We start from the raw sequence: 14,799 nt of genomic DNA, 5'->3' as shown, positions 1-14,799 counted from the left end.
TTGGAATCTTCAAGTCCAAGTCCCAAGTTTCTGCTTTCCCCTGAACTTTATCCAATCTGTTAACTTCCTACTTTTCTGTTAAGGTCAGGATGCCAAATACAGTATTGAATGACAGTGGAATAGTGAATATTCTTATCTCCTTCATAACCTCAGATGAAAAACTGACTTTTTAACCAATATCAATTTTACTGCTTTACTGTAGGTTCCCTTTATCAGAGTGGAGAAATTTCTGTCTATAGTTTGCTAAGAGTTTTCACTGGATTTATCAAATGCTTTTCCTGCGTTATTGGTTATGAGCTTTTTTCCTCTTACAGTGAGTCACATTGGTGACACAAAAAGTTGTGGAAATAAATGACAGACATGGTGAGGACAGCAAATGTGGCTGGCTTGTGTCTCAGCTTCTTGCTCCTGGGACAAAAGCTGATTCTGATACACAGGAAACAGTGGGCAGACATAGGAACTATTTCATATTATGAAGACTGATGTCCTAAAGTTAGGCGGCTTTGGTAGTTTTTGCAAACAGAAGCTGATTTTTGTTGATTAAATGGAAAAAAGGCTGATTAAAGCAGTATGAGATGCTTTTGAGAATTTTGGGGACAGATGGGAAGCTATACTTCCAGGAACAAAACCCAAAACCATGCACAGAGCTGACCTCCTGAGAACATTGCCTGTGCTGTGCAGCACCATCTAGTACTGGGGGTCACTGCCAGCACAGTTGCTGGCTCTCACTTGGCCCCACTTCTCAAAAAGCCCAACACTTCAGCCACAGCTCAGGGCAGAAGGCAGTCACTTAACATTGCTCTTCACTGAGTCAGTCTTACTAGGGTGTGTCTGGTGGAGCCTAGTCCCATGCCTACATCCTATCTGCATGCATGGCTGGGTATTTGAGTTCCGACATCCTGAACTTACAATATGGGATTTTCTCATGTACGTGAAAGGTTTTACAAAATATGGGCTGTTAAGAATGTGACAGGTATTCATTACAGGATCCATATCATTTTATTCTTCAAAATTCTGTTTTCTCGGGATTGCGGCTAGGCTTTTACATTTAGTTGGGATTTGAACTTGATTTTTTTCCTTTTCATTTAACAAACATCAAGTGTACCACTTAACTATTTTAAGCTCAAGATAAAGATGAACAAGAAATTTCCCATTGTTAAGGAATATACATTTCAATCGGTGTGTGTGGGGGAGCAAATCAGTAGTTGGTGTTAAGTACCATAAAAGAAATGAAACTGAAGGGGTGGGGAAGGAGGAGTTATTTCAGACAGATTAATTTGGGTAAACCTTCGGAAAAGGGTTGAAAGGAAACCCATGCCTGAGTGGTGAGCAGGAACTAGTTCGGTCTGGGAGAACATCTCACACTGGGAAAAAACAAGTGAAAAGACCCTGAAGCAGTTACAATTGTAATGTTCAAGACTGCAGAGGGAAGCTGGATGGCGAACAGCTGGGGAGAGTACAACAAGGTGAAGTTTAGGGAGAAAGGGAATATGTCATATAGGTTATAGATCATAATAGGAGTTTCTATTCTAAGCAGTATAATAGCTTTTACTGAGCACTTACTAAGTGACTTGGGCTTTGAACTCAGATGGCCTGGCTGATGAGCCTGTGGCCTAAGCATGTTAAACTGACTCTCAGAACTTTGTTACTGTGTTACATATTTTCACTTTTGAGAAACAACCCATACCCTGATCATCACAGGATGGAAAGAGCCCGTATTTCAGATGTAGCAGGAGTGTATTCTGGTGCACTTGGTTTGCAGACTTCTCTTTAGGGGAGGAACACCAGAGTGAAATCCCTGGGAGCCCATTGACACCAGTGTGTTACTTAGCTAATGTCCAGTTAAGAAGCCACTTTGGTCTAGGAAAGTAAAAAAGTCCCGATGTGAAGAGTCAAAGCTAGTAAATGGAAGGGCTTAGTAAAGACGCAGGTTAAAAAAGGAGCAGTAATTCTCCTCCAAGTGTTCCCATGGGAGAGGAGGGATTTTATTTTTCCTCCAAGTTTGTTCATTTTTAATTATTGGCTTCCTCCTGCAATAGCAGAGGGTCCCCTCAAAGCCTGGGTGGAGTCAGGTACATAGCTCAGTTTGCTCTGCTTTTAGGAGAATCTTTGCTTTTATAGGTTCTTAGGTTTCCATTTGCGGCATGAGGTAGGCCTGTCTAGGTAATGGTAAAATCTCATCATTTGAAATCATGCTCCTGTCTTAGGATTCAGGATAGTTCTCGAGGCAGTTTGGAATATTAGGAAAACTACTCTGGTGCAGAAGTAGGAAAGTACCTTGCAAATAAAGTGTTAGAAGAGGTTATTTCATACCTTTGATGAACTACAATTTCAGAAGCCCTCAGGAGAGGAGTGATAAGTTAATTAAACCAGCCCAGAATTTTAGTGGTAAATTGTGTGTGTGTGTGTGTGTGTGTGCATGTGTATCAAATTTGTGTATGTATACAATTTGTGTGTGCATATGTTGGGGGGATTGAGTTTATTTTCCTTGGTTCTTGTTCCCGCCACAACAAAGAATTGAAGGGCAGAGACACATTAGTGAAGTGGAGCAAAAGTTTTATTTGAATACACTCCAAAGAAGGAGCGGGCTGGAGTCAAGGTAGACAAAGGTAGCTTTACTAGAATAAAGCAGAGAGGAAGGAAAACTAGAGGGAGGAAAGGGAGGCTCACTGAAGAGCCGCTCAGCATAGAGCATAATCCCCTGCCAACTCCTAAAGCCAGTGTCACCTGGCATCCAGTGTCCGCTTGGATCTGCATGGCAGGGGAACTAAGTCCCTGCCTCCCCAGGGTTTTGGGGAGACACAGAGCACTGGATGGAGTGAGTTTATGTTCTAGAAGTTTCCAAAGGCAAAATAAATTTTCAGTCAGGGTACTAAGGAGCATGATCATACAGCTACAGTTCTGTCCAGGGTCCCAGGCAACAGGAACTTGCCAACCCAAATCAGAGCTCTCTGTAGCCCCTTGTTACTTATCTGAAGTAGGACAGAGAGAGTGACACACTTGAAGAAAGGTGGGTGCGGGCAACCTCAGAGAGGAGGCATACTTAAGGTTTTGGGACCTGGGGTTTCATAGGGCCTTTTTGGGTAAGGGTAAGGGTAAGGCACGATGTGTACAGGTTATTCATAATTCCTTTGAAGTTTTGTCCTAAGAATAGGGTTATTTAGGTGATTTTGTTGGTCCGATTTTGTCCTCGTACATTTATTTATACTTCTGAGATCTGTTTCCTGCCCTGGTTACAAAGTTACTTGATTAGGGGCTGGATGAAGAGGAAAAAAACAGCATATAGGTTAAGTGAAAGAATAAGCTGGGCATTTTAGGAGGCTAAAGTAAATTTTTTAATGGCATGATCTAATTGGTACAATGAAGACACCTGCTGTGCTCGGATACTTTTCTTTATCTGGGGAATATCCAGACATTCCAAGCTGCTCTTGGCCTTTGGAACTTCAGCTAATTAACTCATGAACTCTGGGGGTCTTTTCCGGCTCTCTAGTTCTCCCTGGTTAACTGAGTCCCTTTTAGGGGGCTTTAGTGGCCTACTCTCCCTCCACCCACTTATATCTATATTTCTGCCTAATAAATATAAAGATTTATTTTATTATGAAGACTTACATACTGACACTGGTTTTGCCTTTTAATCTTAGTCCAATTATTTAGAACTTGAGAAGCAACGAATCGTGAATTATCTAGGTGTTTTGTTCCTGACTCAGTGCCTTTTGCTGGACAGGTTGCTGAAGGTAAGGAAAGAGAAAAGGCTGGTATCTTAAAATTGTCCTTCTTAATGGCGCCTTTGTTAATGGGTGACATCGATGGAAGACGTTTTGCGTAACTTTTAATTAGCAGTGTTTGCCTTACTCAGTGCTTCCAGATGACGGAGGCCTGACACGGAATTTACCAGACCAAAGTTCAGTTGAGTTCAAACAGTTGACTCTTAAGTACAGTAAAACTCTCAAGTAAGGCTTGCTGGGTCTAAGAGCAAAAGGAAGCAGCACTTTTTACAATCTTGACTTGGTCATCACTTGGGAGAAACTGAGTGGTCTATGCAAGAGCCTCCCCACTGCCACCTCCTTCCTCACTGGCAGGGCTGAAAATGTCGGACTCCTTTCCCAGTATCCCCTGCAGGTTTTGAAGAAACTGCACTTCTAAACAATTTCTTCCATCAAAACCAGTCCAAATCTGTCCAGCTCTCACTATTTCCTCCGCTGCCACCCTAGTCAATCCATCTCTCCATCAAATGTATAGCTTTTCAGGAAGGCACACACCATCAGTCGCATCACTGAGTACCAAGAGCGCTAAATCTTAGGTCTTAAGATAACAAGGGGGGTACCTGTGCACAGCAGGAACTGCTACCTCATGAACAGCTGTTAATAAATATAAAGGTCCTTTTGGTAGTCTTGAGAGTGGTGAAGGGAAATAGGACTTTTGGATCACAAGTTTCTCTTAATGACATAATAACAATAATTAAGTATTTATTTTGTACAGAGCTTAAAGGAATTCTCAAACTCAGTAATCACAGCGGTGAGGCAAATAAGAGTAAAGGTGGCCAGCTGGGAATTATGACGACTTGGAGTTTGTGGCACATTGAAAGCTACTGCACACAGCTTTAGCCAACTTTGTTTTTTAAGAATGTGGGTAGGTTGTAGTGAAATATTTAGAATTTTAAGAATATCTGAACATTTGGAGTTTTCTGGGTGATCTCCTGATTTTCAAATTTTCAAATTCTGAAACTGCTTATGAATTGAAATATACCCCTAGGCTGGATGAAGCCTTTAGGCTTAAAAGGAAAAACAAAACAAAACATGATTTGGGTCTTATTTAATTTGGTGGACATGGAGTTAGCTTAGTGTAGGGGGAAGCCTAAAGCAGTTTTAACAGTTTGTTAACACCCATATTTTGTTTTCATTTATAGTGTATTTATAAGCTAATCATCTTAAGCAGTTCAAGTTTTGAAGAAAAGTATACTTTTTGCTCATTTTAATGGCTTTTACATTTATACATAGGTGATTTGAGATTGATATTTTTCAAAAGACTAAAAAGTGGAATTGGGGTGCTGTGTGAACTATCAATCTTTTGCTTTTCCTAGTATTTTGATGAATTGGTGATTGAAAGTAATTTCGTTGATGAATGCACTTATGGAATAATCCGAGTGCAGATGGAAGAAAGTGATGGAAATGAGAGTTTGCCCATGATTCTTTTGGAGATTTGCACATGTAATGATTTAGGCTGGTTTAGACCCATCTATTAACCTCTAGCAAGCAGGAGAAAAGAGTGGCAAATGGATTAGGTGTTGTAAAAAAATCAGAGAGATAGATGATTCATAATGATGACCTGGAAAAGAGATTTTATTATCCTTTCAAACATTTCTAAATTTAAAAAGCAGAATATGCCTTTGAAGTATCAACATCCTATGAATGTTATGATCATACACTTAATTTTAAAAAATGCTTTGTTTTTAAAAAGTAACTCCTGCCCTTGGTAAAATTTCAACCGTTCAAAAGTATATGTGCTGAGTGCAACATGGTATCCTGGATTGAATCCTGGAACAGAAAAAGGATGAAAGTGGAAAAACTGGAGAAATGCAAATAAAGTCTGTAGTTGAGTTAAGTTCTAGTTTTGACAAGTGCACCATGGATAGATAAGATGGTTAACACATTAGGAGAAGCTGCATGAAGGGGATACAGGAACTCTGTTTACTAGCTTTCCCATGCTGAAATTATTTCAAAGTTTTAAGTTTAAAAACAAAACAAAAAGTGCTATATAGAGAGAGTATAAGTCTTCCATCCTGCTCTTAACTCACTTCCTTCAATTCCCTACCCAGAGACAATCCCTGTAGCCAGTTCTTATACATGCATATTTGTACATATATCTTTTTAGTACAAGTGGTATTTACACTGTTCCTATACTTTGTATTTAAAAAAATTACTATATATTGGCCACTATTCCCTTTGCTCTCAATTCACATAGATCAGCCTCCTTTTTAAATAACATAGAGAATGCCACTATATACATGTTCTAGGGTTTCTTTAACCAGTTCCCCCATTGAAGGACATTTAGTATTTTTACAGTCTTTTTAGTACTAGTGCTTCAAAGAATATCTTGATGCTTATAACTTTGTACAAATGCATTTAACAAATAATAAAAAAGTGCTTACTATGTGCCCAGTATAGTTCCAGGGACACCTGTGGGAGTATATCTATAGGATAAATCCCTCAAAAAGGAATTGTGTTAAAGAGTAAGTCCAGTTCTAATTTTGAGTAGGCAGTGCCAACTTGCTTTTCCAAAGGGCTATTTCAGTGTGTACTGACATGCCTAAGAAAGGCTATTTCCCAACACCCTTGCCAGCATAGTCTTTTTAAACTTTTAGATCTTAGCCAATTGGATGGCTAAAAAAAAATCTCATTGTGATGTTTTACATTTTTGATGTGAGTACATTTGAGCAGTTTTTCATTGGTTTAAAAGTCCTTTCAGATCAAAATTTCTGTGTATTATTTACTCATTTTTCTCATTTTGAGTTGTGTGTGTTCTCATTCTCATTGATATATATGGTTAAGAAAGACCACTTAGGGGAAAAAATCTGTATTCCTTAGCAGAAGAGTTTTGAGTTAATTAATTCTGTAGACATTTATTGAAAAGTTTACTATGTACCAGGCTCTGGTCAAATTCTGGGCCTACAAGATAATTAGGATATGGGGTTTGCCTTCTAGGTCTTCATACCTCATTTTACAGCTTTATAAATATAATTTACAGAGCCCTCTCCCACCTATGTTATTTCATTTACTTCTTCAACAACTCTGAGATAAAGGGATCTCTCGTTCCAAGGCTCCTCTTATATGTTTTTACCAACAATATGATTTCCCTGAAATAACTTAGTTGGCAGGAAACCTTGTTCTCAAAGTGGAATCCTTCTGTCACTAATGAGATCAGGCTCTCTGGTCCCTGTACAGCATTTTAGAAATATTCTATTATAGACTAGGTGAATTTTTCAGCTGTTCCCAATTATTTTATGTGTCCTGATTTTCTTCAGAAAACCTTTCTCTTCGAGCCATGCTGGGACATGGTAAGCACAATGAATGGCCACTGTACTGAGGCTTGTATCCTGTTGGTCCATTGTGGATGGTCTCCTGATGGGGTCAGACTCACTTTAGGGTGGTCTTCGGTCTTATTTTAAGAGTAGATGGTTGGAGTCAGGGCACTTGGGGCACCCAGATCATTAGCTAAGTGCAGATATTTCTGACACACATTCTTTATTCCTCATGCATGGTTGCATATACTGTTTTATTTAAGATTCTCCGTGTATTTATTTATGGAATAATTTCACCCTTGATTTTCCTGACTTATAAACAAGCCTATCATAGGAACTTGTCTTCCCTGGTTGATTTTCTGAAAGCTGAATGTACAAGGATAATGGCTTCAGCACTTAACACTTTTCCAGGTCCAAAGCAGTTTTGACATGTTGGCCTTAGAAACCCCCACATGTAATAAAATGGTGTGAAAAGGCAAGTTGAACACAGGACTCAGGACATAATGACCTTGGGTGAGACAAGAGGGGGATGGGAAAAGGGAATCATGTGGTTCGATGCAAATTGTGATCCAAGTCTTAGCTTTTGTTTGGTGGTGAGTTTGTGGCGAATATTACATTATTTAAAATAAATACAAAGATCATGCATGACCAATAATGAGAATATGCCACAAACCAATGATTATGATTAGTCCAGTTATGTGCCCCTGAATCTAAAGAAAAAGAAAAAAGTAAAAAGAAACAAATGTCTGTTGAATCGACCATTTTAAAAAACTAATCTATTGGGCCAAGATCACAAATGTGATACACTAGTTTGTTAATAACGGACAGGAGCTGTTGAATAGAAGATGCCCTGTTCTCTTTCACATAGTCACATTTCCTTTCGTTATTTTCAGTGAAAGAGAAGGCAAGCCACCTCCCTCCGCCCCCCAAGAAGGTTGCCTTTATTTTTGCTTCTCCTTCTAAAGAGTTTGATGGAAAAACTCTGAAGCGTTTAATTAACAGTTTTAGGGAAAGGCTCTTAGGACTATTAATCAACAGCTGCTATATATATTATACTCACGTGCCTTCTTCTGTAGAGGAACATCTGCCCGTGTCTGTAGGCCTGGTAACACTGACCCAGAACAAAGGCACATGTTTCCGGTTTGTTTGCATCTACTTACTAGAACTAGAACCTGAGAGCTTATGAACTGAGGACACATAACAGGGAAGTCACATAGGTCATGTCAGAGAAACAACTGATTCATTCCAGAAATCTTTAATGGGCATTAAGAAGGAGCAGGTAGTGGTGCCTGGAACACAGTCATCAACAAGACAGGCCTGGGTCCTGTCCACACAATCTAGTGGTGAAGGTAGGTGACAAATAACCAAATATAGAGCACAAATGGTGATTTCTATGAAAAAGAATAATGGCGGGGGTGGTGCCCAGAGAAGACCTCTGATAAGGGGATGTTTGAGGAGAGAGGCTTGAAAGGGGAAATGGCAAGAGCCAGGAGATGAATTGGGGAAAGAACATTTCAGGCAGTGGGGATGGCAAGTGCAAAGGCCCTGAGGCTGGAGAGAGCATCCAGAGTTGGAAAAGCCCTCAGGAGCTAAGCGAGGCTGGGGCAGAGTGACTGAGAGGGAGAGGAGGGCAGGGGCCATGTTGCACAAGGCATAGTGGGCATGGCAAGGAATCTGGGTCTCATTCTAAGGGTAATGGAAAACCAGATCCTCAAGCTGTGCTCGTATGCAGAGCTATACAGAAATGCAGCAAATTAATGCTGGGAGAGCAGCTCCCAGCCAATGAGGGACAGGAGTTGGTCTGTAAATCTCCCATCTTCCAGCCCCATTCAGCAGATCCCAAGAAAGCATTTAAACAAAAGCCTCTGGCAGCTGAAACACATGGAGAAAGACTGGCAAGGATGCTTGGGGTTTCCTTTCTCCCTGTTTTGGTCTGGCTGACTTTGAAAGGATAAACAGAGAGCACATTTGTCCCAGGGCACGCAGGAGTCTATCTGCATGGACTGCAATGTCTTTGTGCACACTCCACAAATGCTTCAGTTTCTTTTACGTACCTGGTACTGGAACTTTTTCTCCTCTGGGACTTCATTCCTGAGGCCCTTAGAAAGCACACAGGAGAGACTTCTACTGGGGCTTCTCCCCTCCGAGTCTGGGCTCCCGGCCACAAGGATGCAGAGGGAGACAGAAGCCTTTCTGACACTAACCTCTTCAGTAATGAGATGACCAGGCAGAAACAAATGCCTCTTCATGCCCATCGCTGCCCCGGGCTCACTGGGGACATGACAGTGAGCAAGAGACTGACCAATGACAGCCATCCAGTGAGTCAAACCTGCTGAAAATCTCACAAAAGATGCAGGATTTCACAGGGCTCACATATACGATGTTGGACAACTCCTGGAAATTCCCAGGCCCTACATGAGGACCTGGCAGACCGCAAAGAAGAGAAAATCCACCTACATGATGCTCCTAGACACATTTCTTCAGGGAAATGATGTATATAAAATTAAGAGAGTCCTCTAGAAAAGTCGGTGAGCCTTCATGTAATTTCCAAGAGTGTCCAGAAATTATATTCTGGGAATCAAATTTCTAGGAGTGTCCTTCTTTCTGTTTAGACTACAAAAGCAAAAAAAAAGCGAAAAAAAGATCTATTCTTTGTTGGAAGAATAAAGTCATTCTCTACAATAACCTAACTTTTATTAAAACTTTTATTAAATAAAATTACTTTTAAAAAAGTTGTTTTGGAATTACAGATGCACAGGAAGTTGCAAAAAAGTGTACAGGGAGTTCGTGTACCCTCTCTGAGTTTCCCACGTTTCCATCTTGCCTAACTATGCTACCGTATTGACCTAGGGAAATGACATTAATATAATCCAGAGTTTATGCAGATTTCACATTATACATATACTTACTTTGTGTGTGTGTGTAGCTCTATGCGAATTTATCAAGCATGAATTCATATAACCACAGTCAAGGCACAGAATTATTCCAAGCCTCCCTCAGGCTGCCCTTTTTATAGCCGCATTCCTGCCCCCCATCCTAACCCCTGGAGAGTCCTAATAATTTTATTTCAAGAATGTTGTGCAAATGTAATTCTATAGTATGTACCTTTAGCAATTGGTTCTTTTTCACTCAGAATAATTCCCTTGAGGTCTATTGTGGTTTGAATAGTGTTTCCCAGATATATCTAACTCCTAACCTTCAAGAACCTGTGACTATGGCCTTATATGGAAATGGGGTCTTTTGCACGTGGAATTACTGATCTTGGGATATCATTCTGGCTACATGCTAGGCCCTAAATCCTAGGGCTGGAGTTCTTATAAGAGAAAAGAGAGAGATTTGAGATGCAGCGACACACAGACAGGGCGTCCACATGAACACAGAAGTGGGCACTGGAGTGATGGGGCACCAAGTCAAGGAACGGTGGGCAGCCACCAGGGGCCGGGAGAGAGGCCTGGGCTGTTCCTTCCTCAGAGCCTCCAGAAGGAACCAAGCCCTCTGAGACTTTGTATCAGATTGCTGGCCTCCAGAACGATGAGAGTAAATTCTGCTTTTGAAAGCCACTAATTTCGTGGTAACCTTTTCTGGCAGTCCTAGGAAATGGATACAAGCTCTGGCCAAGTTGCTGCATGGGCCAATAGTTTGTTCCTTTGCATTGCTGAAAGGTGTCCTGGTGTGGATTGTATTGCGGCTTGTTTAATCCTTCATCTGGGTTTTTTTTCCCAGTTTTAGGCTATTATGAAGAAAGCTGCTATGGACATGAAAACATTTATTTTTATTTACTTATATTCCCCAAGATAAAACCCCAATCAGACATTTTTCTCCTTCAGTATTTACTCTGAAATTTGGGTCTCTATTTTAGGCAGACTTCCTATAAAGTCTTTTTCTTGTGCTAGTTATGCTGGCCTAGCTGGCCTGTAGGGCTTACAGCTCCTCTGGCTATAATAATTGCAGCCTGGTCAATTCAAGATTTTTGGATTGGAGTGCAAGCTAAATTGACCAGAATAATGCAAAATGAAGGCCTGCCTTGAATCAGTAGAGCTCGGAAATTGAATGTTGAGACTCTCACCCCAGCCTTTCCTTGCGTCTGGGGATTACTTCTCGGTCCAGCTGACGTGACATATGGAGGGCCGGGTGAAAGACCTACAGACCATACAGGGTACAGTTGCCGTTTGACATGCATGAGGAGTTCAGAAGAATGTTCCAGCAGCCTTGGGAAAGAAGACTGTTGGCTAGAGCAGCTGAGGTTATATTCAGGTTGGCTGAGGTTATATTTCCCTTCTGCTCCACAGCTAGGGGTAGCCGCAGGGCCTCCGCACAGCTTCTCCCTTGCTCCTTGTCTTCTTCAGTTATGTTTGGAGCACTTTCTTTCTGCCAGGGGTGCAGCACTGATAAGGTAGACACACTCTTTGTTCCCAAAGCCGGCGTCTTAGAAACATTAAAGTGAGGTACACACTCAAAACCAGCTACTTAATTTGCAGAGTCCCTTGTTCAAACACCAGTAAGCGTTTCATGACAGAGACAGCAGAGCACCGGGGCCCTGTGTGACTGCGTGTGGGCTAATTGGCGATGTCTGGAGACATTTTGGTTGTCACAACTGGGGATGGGCAGGGAAGTGGGTTACTGGCATCTGGTGAGTAAGAGGTCATAGATGCTGCATGGATATGCTATAATGCACGGGACAGACTCACAACAACACAGATTTAACAACACAGATTTACCTGGCCCCAAATTTTGGTTGTATCCAGGTTGAGAAATCTTCCTTCAGTCAATGACAATTTTGATATGGGACCAGAAGGAAAAAATTCAGAGGGTTTTACGAAAATGTACAGCCTAGGGACCTGCCTTGGTCTGGGAAGGCATCTTGGAGGAAAAGTCCTTTGGGCTGACACATGCAGGATGGGTGAATTAGCCAAGCCTAGGAGGGGAGAGGAGGTGGCAGATGTTGGAGTCCTAGGGAAATCAATTATTAACATCCTTCCATAGGGAAGTTCAAAGCCAAGTGAGAATGAGACACAGGAGGTAGGCAGACCAAAGTGAAACTGATGCCTTTACACCTAAGAAAGCTACTTGGGGACTGTACTTGGAGAAAGCGACTCACCATCTTGCTAATATGCTGCCCTCCACGCACTTGCCACCCCATCCTGCAGGCCCACCCCCAAGGAACCCTGTGCTCACCAGGGTATAGCCCCAACCAGTCTCAAAAAGAGGAGACAGGAATGGGCCAGAGCACATACACCTGTTCCTGCTCCCCAGCTCCCAGCTGGATAAACCAGTCCCCTCCCTGGAGTTTGAGAGGGAAGGCAGGGGTCCAAGAAGCACTGTTGCCCCAGTGCGGCGTTCTCCACCATGGTTGCAGGGTAAGATAATCTGAGGACTTTTGAGAAGCCCTGTTTCCCCGGGCACTGTTCCAGCCTAATGAAGTCAGGATTTAAGGAGTCAGGCATTGGTATTTCATTAAAGCTCCCCACTCCCAGGGTTGTCAGTCAAGTATAGGATGCCCAGTGAACTTTATATTTCAGATAAACATAAATACGTCTTTCAGTCCAAGTATGTTCCAAAGATTGCATGGGACATGCTTATATTGCAGATGTACTTTGTCTTTTATCTGAAATGCAAAGTTAATCAGGCATCTTGTATTTTTATTAGCTAAATCTGGCAACTCTGGGATCCAAGGTGATCCCCACCTTCAGCTAAGGGTGAGAACCACTGCCCCAGGAAACAGGAAGACTGGAAATAGGTGTCCTGTCACCCCCTCAACCCTGTTTGGTTCTCTTGACCCTAAAGTGTAACTATTTAGCCTGTGGACAAGCAGGGCTGGGCTGGCCTGTGGCCCTTCTGGCCAGTCCTGGGCTTGTCTTCTTGAACCCTAGGACCAGCCAGTGTCCTTGAGGGTTCTCCTGGATGGGCTGGATTGGTGGGGTGCACAGGAAAAGCGTGCTTACCCCAGGGCAAGTAGTTTACCATCTCCAGGAACGAGCTAACTCTGAGAACAGCAGTTCCTCCAGCGTTAGCAAGGCCCCTGGGGTGAAAGCACCAGAAATACACAATGAAAAGATGTAATTGATAACAGTTTTCCAAATAAAAATCCAGGTTCTGTGGGCAGAAGTGGGGACAGATAGTGGGCACACAGAATCAACAATCCTACATTAGGGCTCTGCTTACATGGTCAATTTTTATCCTCCTGTTCCCAGAAGGACCATCCTTTCTCGGCACTGGAATTTAATGTACCTACAGACCTCCCAGTTAGTCCCACCCTGGGATCCCTGACAAAGTGCCCAGGTCTTCTCCAGGGGGTCCCTGGGTCCTTGGGGCCACATCTGCCACTGCCATTCACTGCGGATCACTGTTGGGAAAAGCTGACAGTGGACAGGGGCTGCAGTTCTCACTTCCTCTGGCACCAGGCCTTCTCGTTTTATTTAAAACCATCCAGAAACTGTGCCTGCTGTCGCAAGGAGCAGGGCGTGATCTGAGCAATTTAAGGTATTTGTCTTCAGGCGATAACCAGACAGGTTGTTGGGCAAAGTGAGAGACGTGTGCTCAGTGCAGCTGCCATTGGGCCAGTTTCTGCTGAGAAGACTATCAGTTTTGTTTATGGGGCTTTGCCCTTTTTGTTTCTACGTCCTTCCTTACTGACGCTCTTCCCCAGGGGGCTGAATCTTCCCTGGAAGCTGCATATTAGAAGGCGCCTCCTTTTGGGTTTTGCACTTGAATCGTATCAGGAGTGGGGGCCAGTGAGTCCAGGCAGCCCCGAGCTGGCCCTGGTTCTGGGGATCCCCCTGTGGGCCGCCTCCTCGAGCAGGAGGCTTTTGTGCTCTGTGCTCATCTTTCTCTTTTCTAGCTGCCTGTTCTCCGTCATCTTACCCCAGTTTCTGCTTACCCATTTGACAGTTTCCTCTGCTGCTTGCAAGTTGCTTGAACTGAGCCGTTTTCCCAGGCGCTGGACTGATGTCTGGGGATTGTTTTGAGATCATCTTGATCTTTATGGATCCAAAGAAGTTTGGTTTGCTATGCTGATGTCCAAACCCTTCCCAAATCTGCCCTTCCTAGTTTTGCCCCTCGCCTTGAATGTGCCATCCTTCCCGGTGCTGAGGCCATACCCTTGGGCTCTCGCCTCCTCTCACTCTCACATTTCATCTGTCATCAAATCCTGTTGTCTCTACCTTCAAAATACACCTGGAACATGCCTGTATCTCACCACGGCCACTGGACTAGGCACTAGCACTCTAACGTCCCTGGGCCCCCTGCCGCCTCTTTGCCACCTCAATGTTTTCCCGTGGCAGCCAGAGGAATCTGTTAATGCTGGGCGGTGTCCTGCCACGCCTGTGCTTACAACCTTCACCTGGCTCCCACCTCACTCAGAGTAAAAACCAAATTGCCCAGAACACTGCCATCTGCCTCCTCACTTCTCTGGCCTCATCTCCTGTGCTCTGTCTTGCTCACATTCTGCCAGCCACATAAGATGTGTGCCTCAGGGCCTTTGCATAGGCTATTTTCCTAGTGCTTCACCCAAATGTCACTTTCTTCAGGAGATCTTCCCTAATTACTTGCTTTAAATAATTTACAATTAAAAACACAATTTTAAATTGCACCTCCTCTTGGGCTTCCCTGTTTTGTTGCTCTCCATGGCATGTCACCCTCTGCCATACTATCTTCCTTGTTTATTTATTTACCATCCGTCACTAGAACATCAGCTCTGCGAGGGTGGGGGCTTGTATCTGTTTTGTTCCCTGCTGTATCCCAGTGCCTAGAACACAGTAGGTGCTCAATAAATATTTGTCAAA

The sequence above is a fragment of the Manis javanica genome, chromosome 5 (assembly GCF_040802235.1).
Source record: "Manis javanica isolate MJ-LG chromosome 5, MJ_LKY, whole genome shotgun sequence".
NCBI classification, from domain to species: Eukaryota; Metazoa; Chordata; class Mammalia; order Pholidota; family Manidae; genus Manis; species Manis javanica.
Note: the sequence above shows the minus strand (reverse complement) of the source record.